We start from the raw sequence: 25,708 nt of genomic DNA, 5'->3' as shown, positions 1-25,708 counted from the left end.
AGGATCGCTTGAGCCCAGGAGTTTGAGGTTGCTGTGAGCTAGGCTGACGCCATGGCACTCACTCTAGCCTAGGCAACAAAGCGAGACTCTGCCTCAAAAAAAAAATTAAAAAAAAATAAAAAGAGAAAACTAGAATTTCTATAACAATTTAATGTTATTATTGATTCTTCTCTTTAAAAATAACATTGTAATTATATTCTACTCTTCTTATATTATTTTTGTAATACCCAATATTTTTCCTTTTATGTTTTAGAGTCTATTTAGTAAGTATAATCTACTTATGTATTGGTGGGCACTTGGGTTGTTTCCATATCTTTGCAATAGCGAATTGTGCTGCTATAAATGTTCTAGTGCATATAACTTTTTTATAGAATATCTTTTCTTCCTTTGGGTAGATGCTCAGTAATGGGATTGCTGGATCAAATAGTAGTTCCACCTTTAGCTCTTTGAGGTATCTCCATATTACCTTCCACAGAGGTTGTACTAGTTTGCAGTCCCACCAGCACTGTGTGAGTGTTTCTGTCTCTCCAGATCCATGCCAACATTTGTTGTTTTGGGACTTTTTGATAAAAGCCATTCTCTCTGGAGTTAAGTGATGTTTCATTGTGATTTTTGATTTGCATTTCCCAGATGAGTAGAGATGTTGAGCATTTTTTCATATGTTTTTTGGGTATTAGTCTGTCTTCTGTTGAAAAGTTTCTATTCCTATCCTATGCCCACTTTTTAATGGGGTTGTTTAATTTTTTTTTTCTTGCTGATATTCTTGAGTTCTAGACAGATTCTAGTTATTAGCCCTTTATCAGATGAATAGCATGTTAATATTTTCTCCCATTCTGTAGGCTATTTGCTCTTGTGGTAGTTTCATTGGCTGTGCAGAAGCTTTTTAATTTGATCAGGTCCCATTTATTCATTTTTCTTGTTCTTGTGCTTGCCTTTGGGGTCTTCTTCATAAATTATTTCCCTAGGTTAATGTCTATAAGAACTTTTCCAACATTCTCTTCTAGAATTTTTATAGTTTCTTGCCACAGGTTTCAGTCTGTTATCCATTGTGAGTTGATTTTGTGAGAGGTCCAGATCCTGTTTCAATCATCTACCTCTGGCTATCCACTTTTCTCAGCACTATTTGTTGAACAAGGGTTCTTTCTTCCAGCATATGTTTTTGTCTGCTTTGTCAAAGATCATATGGCTATATGAGGATGTTTTTATATCTGGGTTCTCTGTTCTGTTCCACTGTTCTACATCTCTGTTTTTGTGTCAGTATTATGCTGTTTTAATTAGTATAGTCTTATAGTATATCTTGAAGTCTGGTAGAATGATGCCTCCCAATTTGTTCTTTTTCTTAAAATTGCCTTGGCTATAAGAGGTCTTCTCTGGCTCCATATGAAGTGTAGAATTATTTTTCTAGATCAGTAAAGGATTTTTACATCTATGTTCAAGAGGAATATTGGCTTATAGTTTTCTTTTTTGATATGGCCTTTCCTAGCTTTGGTATCAGGGTGATACTTGCTGTGTCGAATGATTTAGGGAAGGTCTATCTTTTTCAATCTTATAGAACAGTTTCAGTAGGTTAAGTAGAAGATCTGGTAGAATTTGGCCATCAATCTGATCGATCCTATCCTTATTTTTGGTGATATCTTTTATTACTGTTTCAGTTTCTCTACTCATTATTGGTCTATTCAGGGTATCTATTTCTTCTTTTTTCAAGCTTGGAAGATTATGTGTGTCCAAATATTTGTTCATTTTGTCTAAATTTTCTAGTTTGTGTGCATAGAGGTACAGTAGTCTCAGATTATCTTTTGTATCACTGTTGTATCTGTTGTAATGTCTCTTTTTCCATATCAGATTGACCTTCTTTTAATCCTTTCTCTTCTTTTCTTGGTTAATCTAGCTAGTGTTCTATCAATTTTGTTTATCTTTTCAAAAACCAACTTTTCATTTAATTGATCCTTTGTATTGTTTTGTTCCTTTGAATTTAATTTACTCTTTGTTATTTCTTGTCAACTGCTAGCTTTGGGCTTGGTTTGTTTTTATTTTTCTAATTAATTGAGGTGTGACATTAGGTTGCTAACTTCTGATCTTTCTTCTTCTTCTTCTTTTTTTTTTTTTTTGATGTAGGCATTTATGCTATAAATTTCCCTCTTATCACTGCTTTTTCTGTATCCCAGAGATTTTTATAGCTTGTGTTGGCATTGTCATTAAATTCAAAAATTGGTCTCAGGGAGAAGCCACTCGGGAGGGGCTGAGGCCTCCCCACCACTCTATAAAGTCTCTTTGTGGTGGAAGGACCATCTACAATTCACAGTTCAGCTAGTGGGAGTGGGTTTCTCTCTTCTACCTCTTCTCTTACTCCACAGAGCTCCCTCTTGTGACTTGTTGCACCCAGCAGCCCAACATAGCTAACCTCACCAGCAATACCACTACCAGCTATAAACTTTCCTGCCTAGGGTCTCATCCCAGACCAAAAGCAGGACTTTCCTTTGGGTGCCTGGGTACTCTGCAAGTGTGTTGTGGGTCACACCCACACTGAAATATCCTTTCAGTTCTGCTCATGTGAGCTTATCTCCTGTCTCAAGATCAGTTCACAAATCTCTCCTCCAGGTCCCATGGATGACATGATTGAGTCCTCAGGATATGAGATCAAGCCTGCAGACTTGTCCTCTGATCCCCTGTGTTCAAACCCTGAATGTGAGAGGGAGAAGTTTGCTGGTTCTGAGTTGTCCATGGAGTGCTTCAGCAGTGTTAATGTTCTTCCATTTCAGGGTATGCCCTACTCTGTGGTTAAGCTAAGAGGGCAGCCCCTGGCAGGGCTGGCAGGCTGGGAGCTCACAGTTCAAGCACCCTTCAGTCTGCTGCTGGTTTTTAAGGAGAAAAGTGTAAATCCCACTCTCATGGAAGCCTGGGTGTGGTGGGCATGCCAACAGAGAGGAAGCAGCTGCTCCTGAGTGCCTTGGCTCCATTGTCCTTTGGGCCACCTGTTCTAATCCCACGTGGGAACTGCCATGGCTGTGTCAGTAGCTGTGGGCAGGGGGAGGGAGGAGGAGAAAAAGAGTCCAAATGGCAGAGAGCTGGCACTCTGGTCCCTTACATCCCAAGTGCTAACCCCCCACCCCCCACTCCTGCCATGCTGCACTCACCTGAAGCCTTCCCTGAATGTCAAAGCTCTGGGATCACACAGTTCCCCAGGACTCATCAGGCCCCTGTGGCTACTACTATTGGAACAGGTGATGGGGAATATTTGTGTGGAGTCAAGTGACATACAATTGAAATGCTAAAGCTACCTAGGCAGGACAAAGGCACACAATGTGTGGAAAAGCAGTATGGTACCCATCACCTCCCCAAGGGGGCTGACATCTGGTGCTCTGTTCTCAAGAAGCTCCTAGTTCACTAATGGCAGCAGTGCTTACGCTCATGAAGGGAGAGGGGCTCTCTGACAGTTCGGGAGCCTAGAGACTGCCAGAGGGGAGAGGGGAGAAAAAACAAACACCCCCACCTACACTTCCCAAGGGGCTTCAAATTCCTTTGGGGTTGATCTCCCAAAACATTGCTCCTTCTTTTTCTGCTCTACACTTACCATGAGATCTCCAGTAGGTTCTAGCACTCTCCCCTCAGAATTACACCTGGGCTATGCTTTTTCACCTGAATCTTTCTCTACTTTCTGAGATGCTCTGGCAACTAATGTCTCTAATTAGCCATCTTGCCTATCCTCTGACTGTAAGCTATTTTAAGTTTTGATGGTTAATTTTATGTGCCAACTTGGTTAGGATATAACATCTAGTTATGCAGTAAAAGACATAGAGTACCGATGTTGCTGTTCAGGTCTTTTATTAATGTGATTAACATTTCAATCAGTAGAGCTGATTGAATAAGCTCCATAAGGTGGATGAGTCTTAGCCAATTAATTAAAGGTCTTAAGAGCAAAGATCAAGATTTCCTGGAGATGAAGACATTCTGCCTCAAGACTGCAATACAAGAACCCTGCAACACAGGATCTCTTGATTTTCCAACCTGTTGGCCTGTCCTATAGTTTTCACACCTACCAGCCTCTACAATTGTGTGAGCCAATTCCTTAAAATAAGTCACCTCAGCTCTCTCTCTCTCTCTGTCTCTCTCTCACTCTCTCACTCTCAGTCTCTCCTTCTCACTTGTAGATCTATGTGTAAATATGTATATACACAAATACACATCAGTTCTGTTTCTCTGGAGAACCCCAATACAATAGTATACCTATCTACTATACATTATTATTATGCTTGAAACTTTTCTGTGTGTTTGAAATAGTTTCCAGATAAAATTTTTTAAATAATTATAACATGTCTATTATATATATATATATATTTTACATTTTTTATTTTGGCATATTATGGGGGTACAGATTTTAAGGTTTCAAAAAATCCCCTTTCCCCCCTTCCCTCCACAAATCTGAGTTTCCAGCGTGACCATCCCCCAGATGGTGCACATCTCCCTCATTATGTATGTATATAGCCACTACCCTCCCCCCTCCCACATGCCCAATACCCAATTACTGTAGTACCTATGTGCCCACTTAGGTGCGGCTCACTTAATACCAGTTTGCTGGTGAGTATATGTGGTATTTGTTTTTCCATTCTTGGGATATTTCACTTAGTAGTATGGGTTCCAGCTGTAACCAGGAAAATATAAGATGTGCAATATTACCGTTGTTTCTTAGAGCTGAATAGTATTCCATGGTATACATATGCCACATTTTATTAATCCATTCTTGAATTGATGGGCACTTGGGCTGTTTCCACAGCCTTGAGATTATGAATTGTGCTGCTATAAATATTTGGGTGAGGTGTCTTTTTTGTAGAGTGTCATTGGATCTTTTGGATAGATGCCCAATAATGGGACTGCTGGATCAAATGGTAGATTCACTTGTATCGCTTTAAGGTATCTCCATATTGCTTTCCACAGAAGTTGAACTAGTTTGCAGTCCCACCAGCAGTGTAGGAGTGTTCCTCTCTCTCCGCATCCACGCCAGCATTTATTGTTTGGAAACTTTTTGATAAAGGCCATTCTCACTGGGGTTAAGTGATATCTCATTGTGGTTTTGATTTGCATTTCCCTGATAATTAGAGATGTTGAGCATTTTTTCATATGTTTGTTGGCCATTCTTCTGTCTTCTTTAGAAAAGTTTCTGTTCAAGTCCTTTGCCCACTTTTTAATAGGGTTATTTGATTTTTTCTTGCTGATTTTCATGAGTTCTAAGTATATTTTAGTTATCAGCCCCTTATCAGATGCATAGGATGCAAAAATTTTCTCCCATTCTGTAGGTTGTTTACTTTCATGACTATTTCTTTGGCTGTGCAGAAGCTTTGTAGTTTGATCATGTCCCATTTATTTATTTTTGTTGCTGCTGTGATTGCCTTTGGGGACTTCTTCTAAACTCTTTGCCTAGGCTGATGTCTAGGAGAGTGTTTCCAACATTTTCCTCTAGAATTCTAATAGTTTTATATCTTAGGTTTAAGTCTATTATCCAGCGTGAGTTGATTTTTTGAGAGGTGAAAGGTGTGGGTCCTGCTTTAGCCTTCTACAAGTGGCTATTCAGTTTTCCCAGCACCATTTATTGAAAAGGGATTCTTTTCCCCAGCCTATGTTTTGTCTGCTTTGTCAAAGATTAGATGGCTATATGAGGATGGTTTTATATCAGGGTTCTCAGATCTGTTCCACTGGTCAATATTCCTATTTTTGTGCCAATACCAGATTGATTTAATTACTGCAGCTTTGTAGTATAGTTTGATATCTGGCATATTAATACCTCCCATTTCGTTTTTGTTGCCTAGAATTGCTTTTGATATTCGGGGTCTTCTTTGGTTCCATACGAAGTGTAAAATTATTTCTATTTTAAACAATCACATTAAAATATGAACTTGTTAAAACCTATTTATATGTGTATATATATATTTATATATGCATAAATGTGTGTATATATATGCTTACATCTACATGCACACATTATGTATATTTGTGTATCTATATGTGTGTGTATATATATATCTCACACTGAAATAAATATTTTCTTAGCATTTTGATGATAGTATGGAAGAAGATGTTAATGAGTCTTAGAATGCAAAAACAGTAATTATAGGCCAAACTAGATCAAGAAAGTGATCAAAGGGAATATTTCCTTAAATATTTAAATTTCATAAATAAACTGAAAATTGTTGTAAGCCATATATGTAATTAACAAATTCCTATAATACATCAGTACAAATAATGTTTCAGTGGTATCATTCTTTTTGTTTTTTGAAGCAGTACAGATTATTTTATTAATTCAGAACCAGTGAGTACACATTTTTAAGTATTCTGAGTGGCAAAATGGAAAGTTGTATTACTAATTAAACTAGTTCCTTCTTTCCTGACTGAATTACTGCTTTCAGAGAGCTGCCAGCTTGAACAATAGTTACTAAGACTGTATTTTTATTTCTTTTTTAAAAATTTTATTTCAGCATATTATGGGGGCACAAATGTTAAGGTTACATACATTGCCCATGCTCCCCTGCCCCCTCGAGTCAGAGCTTCAAGCATGACCATCCCCCAAACGTTGCATATCTCACTCATTGGGTTTGTATGTACCCATTCCCTCCTTCCCCTCCCACCTGCCCGACACCCGATAAAAGTAGTATCATTCTTTATCTATCTTTTTATCTACCTATCTAGACATATATTCTGATTTATCATTATGACTTCATATATATCTAGTACAGGATACTTTATAAATAAATAAGCATCATGAATTCTAACATGGAAATTTACACATTTTAGATAGACAACTCTTCCATTTAAAATTTAAGAATAAATTGCACAGCTTACCAATTTTATACCTGTAACCTGTTTGAACGCTCTTGAACTTCCACACACAATTATCACAACATTGCTTGTTAAACATAATGACTCTGTGTTTTTTCTGTAGGAATCCAGTTGGTCCCAAACTTACCATATCTCAAAGGCATATAATGATGCCCAATTCTCCTGAAAATGGAAATGTAAGTAGTTACAGCTCTTTGTAATTTATTCTACCAGTAAATCCTCATTCTCTTATCTTTCTGGCTTATATTTTTCCATACAATATACCCTTAGTGAAAGACTCTATCAGTTCATCGACTCTCAGTTCTTATAAACCATTTTGTTAATGTAGAGTTGTATTCACTCATTTTCCAGACAATTAAAAAAATAAACTTCTACCTTAGGCTTCATCAATTAGGTAAAAACAACATGATACAGCAAAAATGATGAACACTTACAACCTGTGTTCAACTACTGCTAAACCCATACTCCAAAATAATAATAATAGAAGGCCAAATGATATAAATGCCATAATTGATGTCCAAGGAAAGTGGAAACACAAAGATAGGGAACAATTTTGAGCTGGGTAATGAAGAAATGCCAAATAGATGAGTTGGTTTACATTAAACATGTGAAATATAAAGGATTTATCTGGATGAAAAGGCAAATTGCTTAGTTCATGCGTGTATTTTCTCTGCTTGCTTTATTGACACCATCTCCTAATTAAATCCCCATGGTAACTGTCAACTTTTGGGCAACCCCTGTACCATTAGTAAACTTTTTTATGGATTAACAGTTTTAATATGGACTTTTGAATTATATATATGTGTTATATGTTATATATAATTATATACATTTCAAAACATAATTTTATATATATATATATACACACACGTATATTAAAAAAAAAAGCTTGTTTGTTACTATATTCCTTTGTACTTATTAAGCAATATCTAAATGCTGGTGTTCAGTTAATGATAGTAATATATTCAGTATTAAGGCAATATCAGTAATAGCAATGTATGGAATTCAATTCATTTGAATGAATAATTGCTATTTGAGATTTTCTTGAGAAATTTTTTTCTAGAAAACCTCTAAAAAAGAAGAATACCAACTTCCTCAAATTTGAAAAGAATATTATTCACCATAAAGACATGGGAAAGGTGAGAAATAACAACATAAACATACCCAGCATGTGTCATTTTCTGAGCAACCATCTCATTTGTGCCTCAGAGAAAAGAGAACCATGTGGCTCATTAATTCCTATTTTTATTCCATGTTCAGTTTATAAAATAAAATAAATGTAATGTTATATCTGGATTTACCTTATATAATCTTGCTAAAATTCTATGTAGGCAAATCGAAAACCTGAGAAGTAAAGGCATATGACTAAGGACATTAAATTTTAGAGCAACTCCCTGGTCCTGTTACTTCTGGTTGGTGTCCTTTTTCTCTCCATTATATTCCTAGAAATATATTTAACTCAAGAATAATTGAATGAAAAGAGGATTCTCCCATATCAGTAACAAAACAAAAGTTTTCTAGGATGGCTACCTCCCTGGTGTTTTCATTTATATAAGGGGCAGGCTAGTTTTCAGATTACTCCCAAGATCCCTGTGCCTTGTCCACTCCTGGGGACAAATCAAAGAAGAAAAAAGAAGGTCATCTTTGGGTCACTGCTATTCAGTTTGCTGTGCCAAGCTGAAAACCAAGGCCATTAAATATGAAAATCCACTCATTGTCTCAGTCCTGATTGTATCCTGTCTTTCAGATCAGACTCACCATAGTCATAGCAACCCTAATAGGCGGATGTGCATTGGACCACATCATTTGCAGGGTGTCTTTAACTGAGAAAAGTTTTGTTGAAAATATGTGTGATTAATGCCTTCAACTATTATCTCTAATTGAACAGACATGAAAGGGGGCCACTTTGTCAGCCCAGATAAGCCTATTGCATGGCTATTAATGGCATATTCAGCCCTTGCTGAATTCATCTATTATTGCCTCTTGTCTTTGGTAACCATAACATGTTGTTGGAAGGCTGTGCAAAATTTGAGTGACTATTTGAAACACAGCTCCAGTAATCCTCTAGACATGGGTGTAAGAGAAGAGGGAAAAGCTGTTTGGTGCATAATTGAATGTGCTGTGCTGTTTGCATTAGTATTAAGCAGTAGGTCTTTATTTTAATCTGTTTATATCAGAGTGATGCCTCACCTTAACATCATCAGTTACTCAGCAGGATTCATGGAGCTCATCTATCCATAATATAACTAAAACAAAGGATCAACAGAAAGATTCAAATCTTGTGCTGGTGTTGTGTGAGTGTGTGTGTATGTGTGTGTGTGTGAGTGTGTGTCTGTGTGTGTGTGTGAGAGAGAGAGAGAGAGAGAGTGGGTGGGTCTGTGTGAATGAGACAGAGAGACAGACACAGAGAGAAATAGTATTAAAGGTACAAACAACTAAAAACTTTGTCAGAGATATGCAGCTGATATTAGGTGAACATGTATATAATTCCTGTCGAATATGGCTTGTGGGCAATACAGATACTGAAGAACAAATCCCTACATACATATGGACTTGCATTAATTCTGGAAGAATGGTTGCTCTGGCAAGACTGAACATGATCAGGTGGGCAGAGGGATTTCCATGGAGACTTGAAAGGTAGCTGTGTCTAAAACATGTTATTTTATATAAATAAGGGCAAATTCCACTTTGTCAGTAAGTGAGATATGCTAAGAAGTGATAACATAATGAATGGCATTTATCCTAATTCAACCTGGGTTGAGTAATGGGAAATGTATAAAAATTAAATATAGTAAGTTAAAATTGCAAGAGAAATAAGATAATTTTAAATGTTAAAGTATCATTCTTTACTTCAAATATGGTATTTTATAATTTCTTAACCTCTAATTGGCTATCCATTTATAAAATAATGAAATTAAATGTGTACATTATACATTCACAAATGTCTGACAATACATCACAGAATGACTAAAGGGCCATGCACATAAAACCAAAGATATGAGAACAAGTATAGGATGGTTTAGAAATGATCTTGGAATACAAGATGTCCAGCATACATTTTAAAAGTCTGAAGTAAAATATTTATATATTTTAGAAACATAGAAGAAGAGAGATTCTCAGACTGTTTCTAAAGGCATGGATCCCATTCATGAGAGTGGAGGATTTGTGACTTAATCACTTCCCAAAGGCTCCACCTCTTAGTACTATCACACTGCGTTGTAGGTTACAACATGTGAATTTTGGGTGAGATACCAACTCTCAGACCATAGCAAGTACCCTGCTCAAAAAATGCTCTAAATTACATTTCATCTCACTCTTGATAAAACCTAAAGTCTTTAAAACAGCCTGCAAGGCTATAGATGATCTGGCCTCTACTTATCTTTCTAAATGTGTCTACCATCTTTGCCATCACTTCCTATTTTTCATCTACACTAATCTCTCAGATGTTCCTTGAACAGGACAGATACACTTTTATTTCGAATTGTGGTAATTGCTCTATCATATCAATTGGACCCTTCCCAGTATTGAAATATCTTATATGGCATATTTTCAGTGAGTCTTTCTGTGATAAATTTGTGTAAAGTGTCTACCCCATCCCGTTCCATATTAATTTTAATCTTTATGCCCATTTTCTGTTATATTTTGACCACCATTACCATCATCAAACGTCTGTCATACCTTACTATACAACATGTATAATTGAATAATTATGTAGTTTAGCATAATTTATCTATTTATATTATTCATTCATTGTCTTCTCTCATTCTAGAATACAAGCTTCAATAGTAAAGAGATTTTTTTCCATTTTTTTTATTTCTGTGTGGTGCTAAAAACAGTTATGTAGCACATGGCAGGAATTCAAAAATTACACTGGGTCATTTTAACAAAAATAGGTAAATTAAAAAATTTAAAAATAATTTTAAATTATTAAATATAAAATCATAGGCAAGATGTTTCTGTGTGTACCTAAACAGCATATTCGAGCTATGATAACTTTTAGCTTCATAGTTATTACCTAAGCTATTACATATATTAGGTATTTTATAAAATTTGAATTATCAATGAAATAATATAAAATACTGATTCATAAAAGAAGTTATAAATGAATAATGTATCTTTCCTTTTACAGTTTAACTGATTTTTAACAGATTCATCAAACCACACTCTTGAGGAAAAGAACAAATAACATAAGCACTTGGAACTTCCCAGACATGAGTGTTATGTATTTACTGTCAGTTTGTTATTTAGAAGTCATTTTTATAATGTTGCACATGCTTGAAGAGGGATTTCTCTTTAATTGTCATCATGTTTCAGATGCACAGTGAGAATCCCATTAACTGCGACCTTGTCAGAGGAGAAAACAGGGAAATAGTACTCAGAATGATAGAATCTTTTTTTGGAAGTACACAGTTGGCATTGAGATCAGATTTTGCTTGATCATTAATAACAAATTTCTTAATGTTCATCCTTTAATCATTTTGAAATAATTTCTAATGAAAGCCATTCTAAAGGCTCCTCTTGAATGTCTTATCAATCAATCATTATTGGAAATATAAACCAAAAGAGAAAATATATAAAATTATATTAAAAACAATATGACATATTAATTAATTAGTATTATAGCAGAGGTAGGCTCTTGCTATGTTGCCCAGGCTGAACTCGAACATCTGGACTCAAGGGATCCTCCTTTCTCAGCCTCCTGCGTAGCTAGAATTCCAGGCATATGCCACCATGCCTGGCTTTAATTACTATTTTAAGATTTTATTTAGTTAACTCTTGCTACAACACCAACCACCACAAACGTATTGGACTAAAAGTACTATTTCTGATTTCTCCAAATTCAATTGTTTAGATGGGCGGTTCTTCTGTTGGTTGCACCTGGGTTCACTCATGAGACTACCATTAACTAGTGAGTCAGTGGTCCTGGGCTGGCCTCACTCCTATGTCTAGAAGCTGCTGGCAGACTGTCAGCTGTGGCATCTCCTCCACAGAGTTTCTCATTTTCCAGGTTAGATTGGACTTGTTCATAGGATGGCAGAAGTGTTCCAAGAGGGTGAATACAGAAGCTGCAAAACCTCATGTGGCTTGAGCCCCAGAACTCACACAATGCCACTTCCACAACCCTTTATTGGTCAAAGCAGGCCATGCAGGTCATATTTAAGTGGTAGGGAAACAGCTTCATTTTTAACAAGAGAAGCTGAATAAAATCTATGACTACATTTGATTTACCACAGAACCATAAGACTATTTCATCAAATTTTGCAACAAGATCTGGATAACAGAGGTAGATTCATAGGTAGAAGATTACTGATTAGAAGATGTAATGAAAAATAAAAAATAGCCATTTTAAGAATCCAGTGTGATATCCATTTCATTTTCATTTTTTGTAGCCACTTAGTTTTATCATTTATTTTTTTATTAAAAATGAATTAAAATGTAAATAAAATGGTTTGTCAAATCAAAATGGAAAACTCAGATTTAACATTTGTGTAAATTATATAAATGGAATGCTCAGTAATATTCAAATGATTCCAATCTCTGTGAAGAATAGATGTAGACTATTAATTTAAAATGTTGGATCAAAATTCAGAATGAACTTGACTTGGTCTTTAGTTTTAGAAAACACATTCATACTCAGCAATTGTATGATCACAGGCAGAACAATGAATGGGATGTCTTCACATTCTCATTCCATTACTCTAGTTTCATTCCGCCACCTACACTCAGGATTATTATCTGTACTTTGAAATCTCTTGGAATCGTTCCACCTCTGAGTCTTTAAATTGGAACATCTTTCTTTTTGGCATGGCCCCATATTATCCCAGCTCCCTCATTCTTTCATCTTAACACATCTTTTATTTTATTTTATCGAGATTGGCAAGCCTTCTTTTTATGCCAAATATAAATCTCCTATTCGTTTCACCATTTTTCTCAGACAATATGAATAGTCCCTTCAATCAATCTCTAATCAATGTCTCATGATTCACTTTCTGCTTTGTCCCTCATGTTTTCCCTTCACAAACATTTTTACAACATTCACTTCTTTGAATTACAATGGTTGGTTTATGTGATTTTCACTTCTCTAATACTGTGATATCATTGAGGACAGGGAGATTTTTACTGCTATTTGTCTAAATCCTCACATGTCATTATATTTGAAGGGATATGTTTGAAAAATTATAGTGGAGTGAAAAATTAAAGTATCCATAATAAGTTACTATAAAAATGAAAAAGCAATATGTACTGGTCAGAAGGAAGGAATTTTGAGCATGGAAAATTTAATAAGTAAATTCATATAAACTTGAAGATAAGCCAATTTAATTTGAAATTACTTCTGCCAAAAATGTCAGAATTTATAAATGTATACATAAAATGCTTAAGAAAACGTTTGTGAAATTCAGATACTGGATAGACAACCACAGTGAATATCTGTTTTGTTATCTGGCTGGTATTTATAATCACTTCCTTTGGTATCAAATCTAAATGTTTCCTTATTCATTAATAATACAGTGTATATCATGTTCTTTTTAGAGAGAGTAGAAAGAACAAAATATTTATTTTAATATCAGTTTAAAAGTATTCAGAATTTGTAAATGGCTAAAGATTATAATACAAACTAATAATCAGTATTAATTTTAAGTGTTCAGAGTACAAAAGTATTTAGAACTCAAAGGTAAGATAAAATCAATAAAACTAATTATTTAATATTAAATATATTTAAAATACACAATTATACACATAAAATGCATAAAATACATGAAATATAATGTAGACCAAAATAAATATTCCAATATTTGTTTACCAATAAATTATTAAAATAAAATACTGTTCAAAATAAAAACTAAATATAATATTAAAATCTATTAATTTACTAATTTTATATAAATACATAAATTGTTAAATTTGACAATTTTTAAATTTCAGAATATAATAGGGGTACAAACATTTTGGTTATAGCCATTTAATTTTGTTTAAAAATGTAATGTTTCAAAACAAAGGGAATTTATGCCTTTGGCATTAACTTGTAAGAACTTGTATGTGCATGTGTATGTGTGTGTACATATTTCCACTTGGAGAAATTATTTCTGCCTATAGTATAGCTGGTGGAGGGTTGCAGTGATAGATACACATGAGCTAATTTCAAGTATTTCCTCAAAAATCTTCTTCCTCAAATAATCCTCTAATTTGCTGGCTAACTCAGAAAAAAAGTTTTCTTTTGAATACAGGACCATATAATTTTTTATTGATAAAATATACATATCTTCTATTTCCAATTTTTTTCAATCGACTTCATATTCTTTAGTTTAAAGCATCAATTTCATGTATTCTATGTTCATATTCTACTTGTCCATGAAGTCCTATATAAGGTATTCTTGCAAAACAGTTTCCTCCCTTGTCTTCTGTTTTGTTTTGTTTTTACTTGTTACTTTCTCTTTCATCTCCTTCCCCTCCTTATCCTTTTCTTACTCCTTCTTTCTTCTTGCTTTAGCAATTGCCAAATAGGTACAGAAAAATCTCCAAAAAATCTACAGAAATAGTACAGTTTCCTCTTGCAATAGTGCAAAAAAAGTATATTAAAGCATATGTAACACTACGCAAGTATTGAAAGATAAAATCTAATATATTTATCCTTCATATATAAACATACCTTGTCAGTAGGATACCAAGATTTCAAGGATATATCTACAAAGAAAAAATAATTAAAACTGAAATGACTTTATTTGCTTTTATTATATATGGCAAATAGAGTTTTAATAGTTTTTTAATATACAATTCTATGCATTTGTATTTTTAGTAACCATATTTTTATACTTTGATTTCTCTAGTCACTTGCAGGTTATGTTTTACTCTTGGGTAATTACTTTGGTTTCTCATTTTGGACTTGTAATTAAAACTCTCATAATTGACAGGGATTTATTACAATTTCTTACTCATCACATTGTTAATGTACAATATGTATTTTTTTGGAAATATAAATTTGACGAATTCCCATTTATTTATTTTTCTTCTTGCTATGATTGCCATTGGAGTCTTCTTCATAAATTCTTTGGCCAGGCTAATATCTAGAAGAGTTTTTCTAATATTTTCTTCTACAGTTCTTATGGTTCCATGCCTTACATTTAAGTTTATTAACTATCTTGAATTAATTTTTTGGAGGGGTGAGAGATCCTGTTTCATTCTTCTGCATGTGGCTATTCAATTGTCCCAGAACCATTTATGGAATAGGGATTCTTTTTCCCAGTGTAATTGTTGTTTGCTTTGTCAAAGATCAGTTGGATGTATGAGTATGATTTTATGTCTGGGTTTTCTGTTCTGTTCTATTGGTCTATGTCTCTATTTTTGTGCCAACATCATGCTGTTTGGGTTACTATATCCTTGTAGTATAGTATGAAGTCTGACAATGGAATGTCTCCTGATTTGCTCCTTTTGCTTAAGACTGCTTTGCTTATTCGGGCTCTTTTCTGATTCCAAATGATTTGTAAAATTATTTTTTTCTAGATCTGTGAAATATGACATTTGTATTTTGATGGGGATCCCATTGAATCTGTAAATCACTTTGGGAAGTATGAACATCTTAACAATGTTGATTCTGCCAATGTATGAGCATGATATGTTTATCCATTTGTTTGTATCACCAGCGATTTCTTTCTTCAGTGTTTTGTAGTTTTCTTTGTAGAGATCATTCACCTCCTTGGTTAAGTATATTCCTAGGTATTTTATTTTCTTTGTAGCTATTGTGAATATTATTGAGTCTTTGATTTGACACTCAGCTTGACTGTTATTTGTGTATAGGAATGCTACTGATTTGTGTATGTTGATTTTTATAAACTTAGACTGAATTTATTTATCAATTCCAGGAGTTTTTTGGTAGAATCTTTATCATAAGCAAAGAGCAATAGGTTGACCCCCCTTTTTCCTGATTTGGATACCCTTAATTTCTTTCTCTTGCCTGATTGCTCTGGCTAGGACTTCCAGGACTATGTTGAATAAAAGTGGTGATGGTGGGCATCTTTGTCTTGTTCCAGTTCTTAGTGGGAATGCTTTCAACTTTTCCCCATTCAGTATGATGCTGGCTGTGGGTTTATCATATGCAGCTTTTGTAATTTTGAGATATGTTCCTTCTATGCCAAGTTTGTTCAGGGTTTTTAACATTACGGGGTGCTGAATTTTGTGGAATCCTGTTTCTGCATCTATTGACATGGTCATGAGGTCTTTGTTTTAGCTTCTGTTTATGTGGTGAATCACATTTATTGATTTATGCTTATTGAACCATACTTGCATCCTTGGGATGAAGCCTTCTCGGTCATAGTGGATTATTTCTTTTTTCTGATGTGCTATTGAATTCAGCTTACTAGTATTTTATTGACAATTTTTTTGCATCTATATTCAGTTAAGAAAGAAGGACAGAAAAAAAATCTTATTCACAAGATATGATGGGCCACAAATAGAGTGTCCATGGTGGTAGAGAACAAGGATGTGCATGAACCCAACAGCATGAATACCTTCTTCCCAAGGCTTATGTAGTTATTGCCACTTCTGAATCCCTTCCACGACAGCAACAGAAACCAATGATGAGCTCTCGACGTGGCACTATTCCTCAAAAGAAGCAACTGGCTACTTGTTATTTTACTGACTCTCTTCCATTTTAGAAGGGCCAGCAATTTTTCTCAAATCAACAGGAACCTATTCTGGCATAGGTTCGCATTTTCTTCCCGTGGAATCTCTCCTGGGACCACTCTAGGAAGGCTTATGATGTGCCTACTCTGTAGGCATGGGATTTTGCAGGAGTGAATAACATTCCTTCAGGAATAAAGATTTTGTCATTCCACAAGGTAAGCCACTAAGAACAGTAGAAATGGTAGTTGAAGGTAAAGGAAATTTGGAAGAAATATTGGAGCATAAAAATGATCAGTAATAATTTAAGGCCCTGACTAAGGATGAATTTCATCACCCTAACCTCCCTTAGACTACATTAACCATTTTAGTTGTTTATTGTTAACTAAAGCAAATATTATCAAGGTCTATACTTTGGACAATGGAAAGCTTTAGTTCTCAGAAACAGTAGCCACCTGCTGGGTGACCATTTCCAATAGGTCGGGAAGCAGAGCCAGAAGCCAGGCACATGTGCTTCGAAGAAGAGACAAAAGGCAACAGGATTTTATACTGAGTGGGGTGGTCAAATATACATATTTAACAAGCTATAGGAGGAGTAATGAATATTTATGAGGGAAAATCATACCTATGTAGCTGTACTTTATCTCTCTTATCATGGCTGGTTACTCGTTTTTTCTTTTCTTTACTTTCTTTTACTTTACTTTTTTTTTTTTTTGCTTGTCTGTTTTTTAATTTCAGAATATTACACACCTGCAAACTTAGTTTTAAGTTGTTTCTGGAGCCCCCTTGGCCAAGAGAGGTCTATTCAGCTAGCAGAGGGTTTAGGATTTTATTTTTAGTTCACACTTCCTTATCTTCCATGGTAAGCATATTGCTCATCATTTAGCAGAAATGTAGTAAATATCTAATTGAGTAAGGAAATATATTTTACTGTTTCCCAAATGCTAAAAATCATTGCTACTATTTAAGTAAAGAAAAATTCCACTAACTTTGATAAATTAAGCTAAGCCAAGCCAGGTAATAAAACTTGACACTGATACATGGTAAGAAAGTTTTAACCCATACTGAATAGAGTATTATACACTATACAATTGCTTTCACCTTAAGACTAGTGAGACATTTAAAGCAGAGAACTAAAAGACATGTCTCCAGTATTTTAGCATGTTTTTAAATACGAGAAATACTCAAAGGGAACATAAGAGAAAGAAGTTACTGTCTAAAAACAGATATAAATCTTAACCATAAAACAAAGAGACTAATTTAATTACAGCAAAACTTCTTCTGAGTTGCTTTGGATGGCAAATTTGAATACATTGGAATGTTAAGCTTTTTTTAAATTAGAAAATAATTTATTTTATTAATATGTATATATAAAGAAATAATTTTTGCAATAAGTAAAATGTTAACAACTGGGAACTCTGGGTGACAGGTCTATAAAAGTTATCTGCACTCTCACAACTTTTCTGCAAGTCTGACATTATTTCAAAAATTAAAAATTACTGCCCCAAAATGTGTACATTGACTCAAAATTAACATTTAGGTCTCTCCCTCTATGAAATTGAGCTAGGTTAAACTTCCTCAACAACAATGAGGTTTTGACCCACCTCTGCTAAGCTTTATGTCAAAATGCATTACATTGTGTTTCACTTTCTTTTTCCAGGGCGGTAAAAATTTCTGTTATACAATAATAATGGAGGGATATTGGGAAAAGCCTTTGATGTGTTACCAATATTGTGATGATTATCAGAACTGAGGTTGGCTTCTAGATTTTTTTTTCTGGGATGAAAGAAAATAAAAAAGAAAATACATATACACAATATAATACCCAAAGATGATGATGAGAGAGAAAAAGGAATATGATACTATTAACAAATTGATTTTTAATAAATATCTTTCTAATGCATTCTGGAAAAAAATTTCTTCTTCATTACTCTTATATCATCAATTTGGGATTTCTGGTCATAGTACTTCCAAAATGTACATCAAGTTATGAAGTTAAACAGGACATTATAGTGACCATTATGGTAGTCTAAACTAATATAGTGACTTTTAAAAATATATTTGAACTCTCTCCCTGGTGAATACTTAAAAAAGAGAGCCCTATAATTTATGCACACAGACTGGTAATAGCATAAATGAAATTTGAGTATATAAATCAAAGTTTTGAATTGAAGGTCCTTGAATAGTTGGGTACTAATGAGGAATTCAAAGTCCTAATATACTTTTCTTGTAAGCATTCAGTGTGGTAATTGTTTGATTTCTGGCTATCTTATTTAAAAGCCACTTATTCACAGAGGATAAGAGAAGAATTTCAACAAAATAGCATCTCTGAAAGGTTAAGTTTCTTGTTAAAAATTTTAAGGAATGTCAAGTGGAAATCTCACTATAGTAATTGATTTTATGTATGCAGAAAATCTAGTGGTCGGGAAAGAAAACGGAAAAAATACTACTGTCAAAAATTGGCATTTGCATTAGATACTTCAGTATATTTTCCCCAATGTAAGGCTTCAAAAATCTAGTAGCTATAAACTTTAAATTTCTTATATCTAAAAATTTTAGTTATTAACCAACTTTGGTGAGTGTGCATGTCATCATTACACATACAAGTGGGTTACCTACATTTAAATAGATTTTTTATATTCTAGGATTTTTGTTAAAAGGCTTTTGCTTAATAGAAGTAGAATTAGTTTGTGTTATAGAATATAGTTTGCTTTTGAAATCTGTCATCCAGATTTGGAAAGGAAAGGACAGTATTCCAGATTCCAACAGAACATTTATTTAATCTTCACAGTGCCTTTGTGTCCACTCCCTTCCCCTCAATTCTCATTACTATTTTTTTAGCTCATATCCCTAGCATCAATGAACAATTTGTAACATTCTAATATCTAATCTTGCTCCAAGTTTATTAGAAGTAACTTAGTGACTTTAAACACTTTACTGTGAAGTAGGAAACAATGTATAAATAGCGAACTGAGTTAACAGAACACATTTGGATATAGTATCTGTTCTTTCAAAATATACTTATTCCACACCCATTTTTTAAAATCCTTCATTTTCATTAAGTTTTGTGAACTTCTGCATTCAACTTTCTCTATTATGATAGCCTGTCATCTCATTTATTTGCTTTGTAAAAGAATAGTATTTATTGACATTTTCTTTACAAAATCCAAGATTCATTACTTTAAAAATTACAGAATACATAAGACAATAAAGAACAAATAAATAATAATTTATAATAACAGTCCTCAGATCAGTCTTGATCTATTACTTGATGTCATCTCCTCCCAGACATTGTGTCTGCTTTCATCTACTAAACCCAACACTGATTCCTGACCTGAAATCTGGAAACTAGCTTTTGTCACTTAACTCATGTCATCCAAAGTGCCCTGGAGCTTATAAGCATTCTCTTCCTCTTCTTATTTAGCCTGTACTCTTCTTTTTGTTTTCTCTAAGGACAGTTGTGATTATTGTCACTGTCAATCACTTAACAACATCAAAAACAAAAATAACAAAAACACCAAAAAAATAAACTGAATATATGTGGCATTCCATGTTTACAGAAAAAAAAACAACAAAAAAAACTTACTGGACCATTAAATGGCAGGACTGATTTGGAATCTTGGTGGAGTTAGACGTAGTGATCCAAGTGTCATCCCAATATAAGACCACTTTGCTATGAGAATCTAGTTTAAACACTAAATCATCTTCTTTTTCTTAATATGAGACAGATCAGAATGAAGCTTATATGAGTTTAGGAATATTAGTACAATACTATAAACTGTGTTTCTCAAGGAAAACTGCCCATTGGTCCAAATAGAGTAACTTAAAATTCCTTATTTCAGTGGTTCTCTTGATAACCTACTACTTACAACCTGGTCATTGATTCACTGATATAATAGTTTTTGCATTTTTTTCCCCAGGGATCCTTTTAGCAAAGTATCTTAGTGTTTGCTCAGAAATTATACTTATGTTTGCCATTCCTCCCCCTTTTCTCTCTCTCTCTCCCTAACATAAATTGTCCTGACCAACCTTTGACCTGAGGATCTCAGTGTCTGTCTGCTAACCATAGAAGGGCACCTTCATGGGTGTCTTTGGTGCTCTCAGAAGAGTGACTTCCACTTGACTTTCATTATGCTCTGCTCCTCCCTGGCTCTGTTGTCACTTTTCCCGAGCATAGGGCTTCTCTAGACAACACTGCCCCTTTGGCCTAGAGAGCTGTCTTCACAGAGCAATGCATTATCTGTCAAGCATGACTAGTCTCTCCACTGGGGTCTACTACTTTTTTTTGTTTGTTTGTTTGCTCATGCTTAATCTTCAACCTATATAGATCAGGAGAAATAAATCTGTGTGGCTGACATGCAGGACAGAGCAAGAAGTTGTTTATTTTTATAAAGTGTTAAAGGACATTCCCTCCACCTACTCATCACCACCTACCTTCTAAAGTACACCACTCCTGACATCAGTGCTGAGCACTGCAGACACTAGTAGCACTAACAGGAGATTCACTTTCTTTCTTTTATTTTATAACTTTATTAACAAATGATTGACATACAAATAACCTGCATACATTTCATGTATACAATTTGATGAGTTTGGTCATAGGCTTACACCTGCAAAATCATCACCACAGCCAAGATAATAAATGTATCAATATCACCTCCAAAAGTTTCCTTGCACCCTTTTTCTTTTTTTTTATTTTCAGTAAGAACACTTAACACAAGATCTAATCTCTTAAATTTTAGTGCACGGTGTCATATTATTAACTATAGGTACTATGTGGTAGAGCAGCAGTCCTCAACCTTTTTGGCACCAGTGACTGGTTTCATGGAAGACAATTTTTCCATGGATTGGGCAGTGGGGTGGGGGGTGGGATAGGTTGCTTTCCGAATGATTCAAGAGCATAACATTTATTATGCAGTCAGACCTCTCTGCTAATGATAATCTGTATTTTTAGCTGCCCCTTAGCACTAGCAGCTCCACCTTTATCATCAGGCATTAGAGTCTCATAAGGAGTGTGCAACCTAGATCCCTCACATGTGCGTTTACAGTAGGGTTCATGTTCCTATGGGAATCTCATGCTCCTGCTGATCTGGCAGGGGGCAGAGCTTATGCGGTGATGCCAGTGATGGGGAGCAGCTGCAAATGCAGATGAAGCTTCCTTTGCTGGCTGCTCACCTCCTGTTATGCAGCCAGGTTCCTAACCGGCCACTGACCTATACTGCTCCGTGGCCCCGGGGTTAGGGACCACGGTTGTAGAATATCTCTCTAAAACTTGTTCATCTTGTATAAATGTAGCTCATCTTGTATAAATGTAATGTTATACCCAATGAACAACAACTCCACCATTCTATTTTCTGCTTCTGTAAATTTGACCACATTGGGTTGGAATCTCACAGAATCAGATACCAATATAAGATTAAAAATACAAAGGATTTATTGAGAGAGATGCTGTTAAGGATTAAGTGGGAGGGTGTGAAAGCGGGCAGTGGGAGCCTTCAGTTTACAGTGCATGCTGATTCCTAAGACAGGAAAAAAGGCAAAGAACAATTGGGTAGGGAGAGTGTTTGCCTGTAGTGCAGTTCTGAAAAAGCCCGGGTCAGGCTGATGAGGTCAGGCTCCTGTGCATTCCAGACGTGCTGAGTTTGGCCTGAGTGAACCAGCTTGAGTATCACTCCACCTTCACCACACCAGTGACTGAGTGAGGGAAGCCAGGAGGAAGTGTGGTGTCACTGTGACCGCCCTGGTAGATGCATGAGTATGCACGAGCTATTCTCTTGACACCAGGTTGTTTAGAAGGAGACTTGAGCAGGATTCTTCCATGACCTCGGCCTCTACCTTCAGGGCTATAACTCTACAGGGTGCTGAGGCAAAGTAAGGGAGAATATATACATATCAAATAAATGATAACTTGTCTCCCAACCCCATACTGAAGTGTTATCCAAATCAGAGTTTTCTCTCTTTACCTGCTATCTTCTCTTCTCTCTGCAAAACCTAGTTGTAATTCTACAGTGACTTAAATTGGGTACAAATCTGAGTCTCAGATAACACTGAATACAGTTTCTCCTTCCTTCTGATAGCTGAGTCTGTTTTTGAGATAATATTGCCATAATATTGCCATGTGAGATAATATTGCCAGATAATCATGCCAATTCCATTTCACTGAGGAACATTGCTTCTCTAGGCTGCTCTGCAATGTCTCATGGATATAAACTCTGTGATCCTTTGCTCTGCACATTAGCCGTACAATTTGGGACACAAATTGGGGATCAAGCTGATGGACACAGCTTGGGGATCAAGCTGGGTTCCCCACCACAGTGTCAGTAAGTAGCAAAGATTAGAAAGAAAAGGAAAATGTAACCATATTCTCTATGCATACTGAAAGCTACCAAACCCTTGTGTTATATTAAATTCAATCACAGTAGTCCATGATCTTATCTGCAGTTTCACTTTCTACTGTTTAGTTACCTACTCAGCTCTGAAAATATTAAATGGAAAATTCCAGAAATAAACAATTCACAAATTTTAAATATGGTGTCATTCTGAGTAGGGTGATAAAATCTTATGCTGTCACTCTCCATCCTGTCTGGGATCTGAATCATCCCTTTGTCCAGTGTATATGCTCTATATACGGTAAGTGACTCTTGGTCTTCTACATCATCTGCTCCTGATATCCAACCATTTACATCATCATAGCTTCAGGATCCTACTTCTGACACATCAGCTGAACGTCAATAGTAACCCATTCACCTCACTTCATCTCATCGTGAAGGCATTTTATCATCTTACATCATCACAAGAAGAAGGATGAGTACAGTACAATAACATTTTGAAAGGGAGACCATATTCACAAAATTTTTATTATAGTATATTGTTATAATTCGATCTTTTTATTAGTTGTTAATCTCTTTCTGTGCCTAATTTATAAATTAAACTTTATCATATGTATGTATGTACCAGAAAAATAAAAAAACAGTGTATATATGGTTTGGTACTACCCACTGTTTCAAGCATTCAATGGGAGTTTTGGAAGGTGTCTCCTGCAGATAAGGGAGGACTCCTATATGAGTTCTGCTTCAGTGTAGGAAATTTGTAAAGCAGCTTGTTGGATTGCTTTGATCTCTATGCTTATGACTGCTATAGTATATTAACTTATTATTCTGCATGCATTCATCCTGCTTCCTCCACAATTCCATCTTTATGCCCTATCAGAGTTAGCCTTGTTGATGTGCCTGACTTTGTCCAAAACCATATGGTTGGAATTGACAGAATATCAATTCCAGACTATGTTTTAAGAGGCAATGTGTTTTGTTTGTTTGTTTGTTTTGTTTTGTTTTGAGACAGAATCTCACTCTGTTGTCTGGGCTAGAGTGCTGTGGTGTCAGCCTAGCTCACAGCAACCTCAAACTCCTAGGGTCAAGCTACCCTCCTGCCTCAGCCTCCCAAGTAGCTGGGACTACAGGCATGTGCCACCATGCCTGGCTAATTTTTTCTATGTATTTTAGTTGGCCAATTAATTTATTTCTATTTTTAGTAGGGGAGATGGGTTCTCGCTCTTGCTCAGGCTGGTTTCGAACTCCTGACCTTGAGCGATCCACTTGCCTCAGTCTCCCAGAGTGGTAGGATCACGGGCATGAGCCACCGCATCCAGCCGGCAATGTGTGTTTTTGCATGTGTCTCTGATATTTTTAACCTTTACCAGAAGAAAAGCAAAGCCTGGGTAGATATTGTCATTCCAGCTTTGTCCTGGAATTGGACCAGACTCAACAAAAATAATACAGAAATGTGAGATTGAGAAATAGTCGGCAACTCTTGCTTCCTATTGCAGTGGGTTTTTTTTTTGTTTGTTTGTTTGTTTGTTTTTTAAGAAGCAAAAGCTACCCAAAATAGTATACTATTGTCTCCAGTTTCATGGGCAAGGAAGTCAAATTTTTGTGTCCTTTTGACTCTGAGATGCACTACCTGAGCCTCGTTGATGCAGGACAGCCCTCTAGGTTTCAGTTATGGTATCTCCCATTTCAGCTGCTTTGCCCTCCATGCCCATTTCAGTTGCAGATAGAATGTGTTAAGGGAAACACGCACATTAAATAAGTTGAAAAAGATTAAATCAATAAGGAATTTCCAATAAGGAGAATTGGCGTGAAGAGTAGACAGATTTCTTAAGGCATGCACAGGGACATGAAAGCTAACACATGGCAAATAACAAACAAATACCTCTGAATGCAACATCATTCTCATTTATGGATGACATTGAAAGCCTGTCACATTGCTCTTATCCACTGAACATTTTGTAAGGAATTCATAGAAACAATGCCTCTTGTTAATTTAGGGAACTGACCCAATAAAGTAATTAAGGAGTATAGGTACACTAATAAAAGTGGATAGTGAACAACTAAGCAGTGTATTTTTAAGTTTTCTTGGGAAATTTACACAAGCTTTAGCAAATATTGTTAGTTTTGCTCTTGCTAAACAGCAAAATGTAAATTATAGCAAGCTGTAGTGAATTTGAAGGCTGCTGAAATCAATACTAGACAGAGGTTAGGAGCCTCAGACAATCTAATAAGTTGATAAACAAAAGCTTTGTAACTTAGATATGACAATTTTTGAGGGTAACTTTAGAGCATCAAACTCATGTGTAAATGTACACATGTGTGTATGTATGTATATTTCCATGCAGGTGACAACATCGTGGATCTACTTTAAACATTCCATTAGCTACAATGTTCTAGAAATTTTTTTCTATGTACCTCATGATTGTTAGTTTTCAATTTCATTGAATTGGTAATAGATTAAATTGTACCTTTTCAGCGAAGAGGCACATTCTTAGATTTTATGTGTTTGTCTTTCTACTTTCATTCTTCCTTCTCTCCAATATTTCCCAGGCCTACACCCTTCCTGATTCTCACAATTCTTTTGCTTTGTGAGTAACATGGCAACCAAGCTCACAAAAGCAGCAGATAATTTAGTTTTCTATTCAACTTGAATTCTAAATAAATGTCAGAATAGATACAAAAAATAAGGAATTATTACACTAAACTACAAAAGTAAGTAAATTCCTCAAATACATACAGTTTATTTTCCAGATGTGCTGAATGAATGAACATACATGTTCTGTTTTTCTTTATCAAAAAAAGTCAAAACATATCATTTTAAAGATCAACAAATAGACATATCATCTTTTGTTCAATTAACTCAAGCCTATGATACTAGAATTCTTAAGAAGTACATAGACATTTTCTTGTAATCCATTGAAAGAGAAGCTTTTGTT

The sequence above is a fragment of the Microcebus murinus genome, chromosome 26 (assembly GCF_040939455.1).
Source record: "Microcebus murinus isolate Inina chromosome 26, M.murinus_Inina_mat1.0, whole genome shotgun sequence".
Classification (NCBI taxonomy): domain Eukaryota; kingdom Metazoa; phylum Chordata; class Mammalia; order Primates; family Cheirogaleidae; genus Microcebus; species Microcebus murinus.
This window is presented reverse-complemented; position numbering follows the sequence as displayed.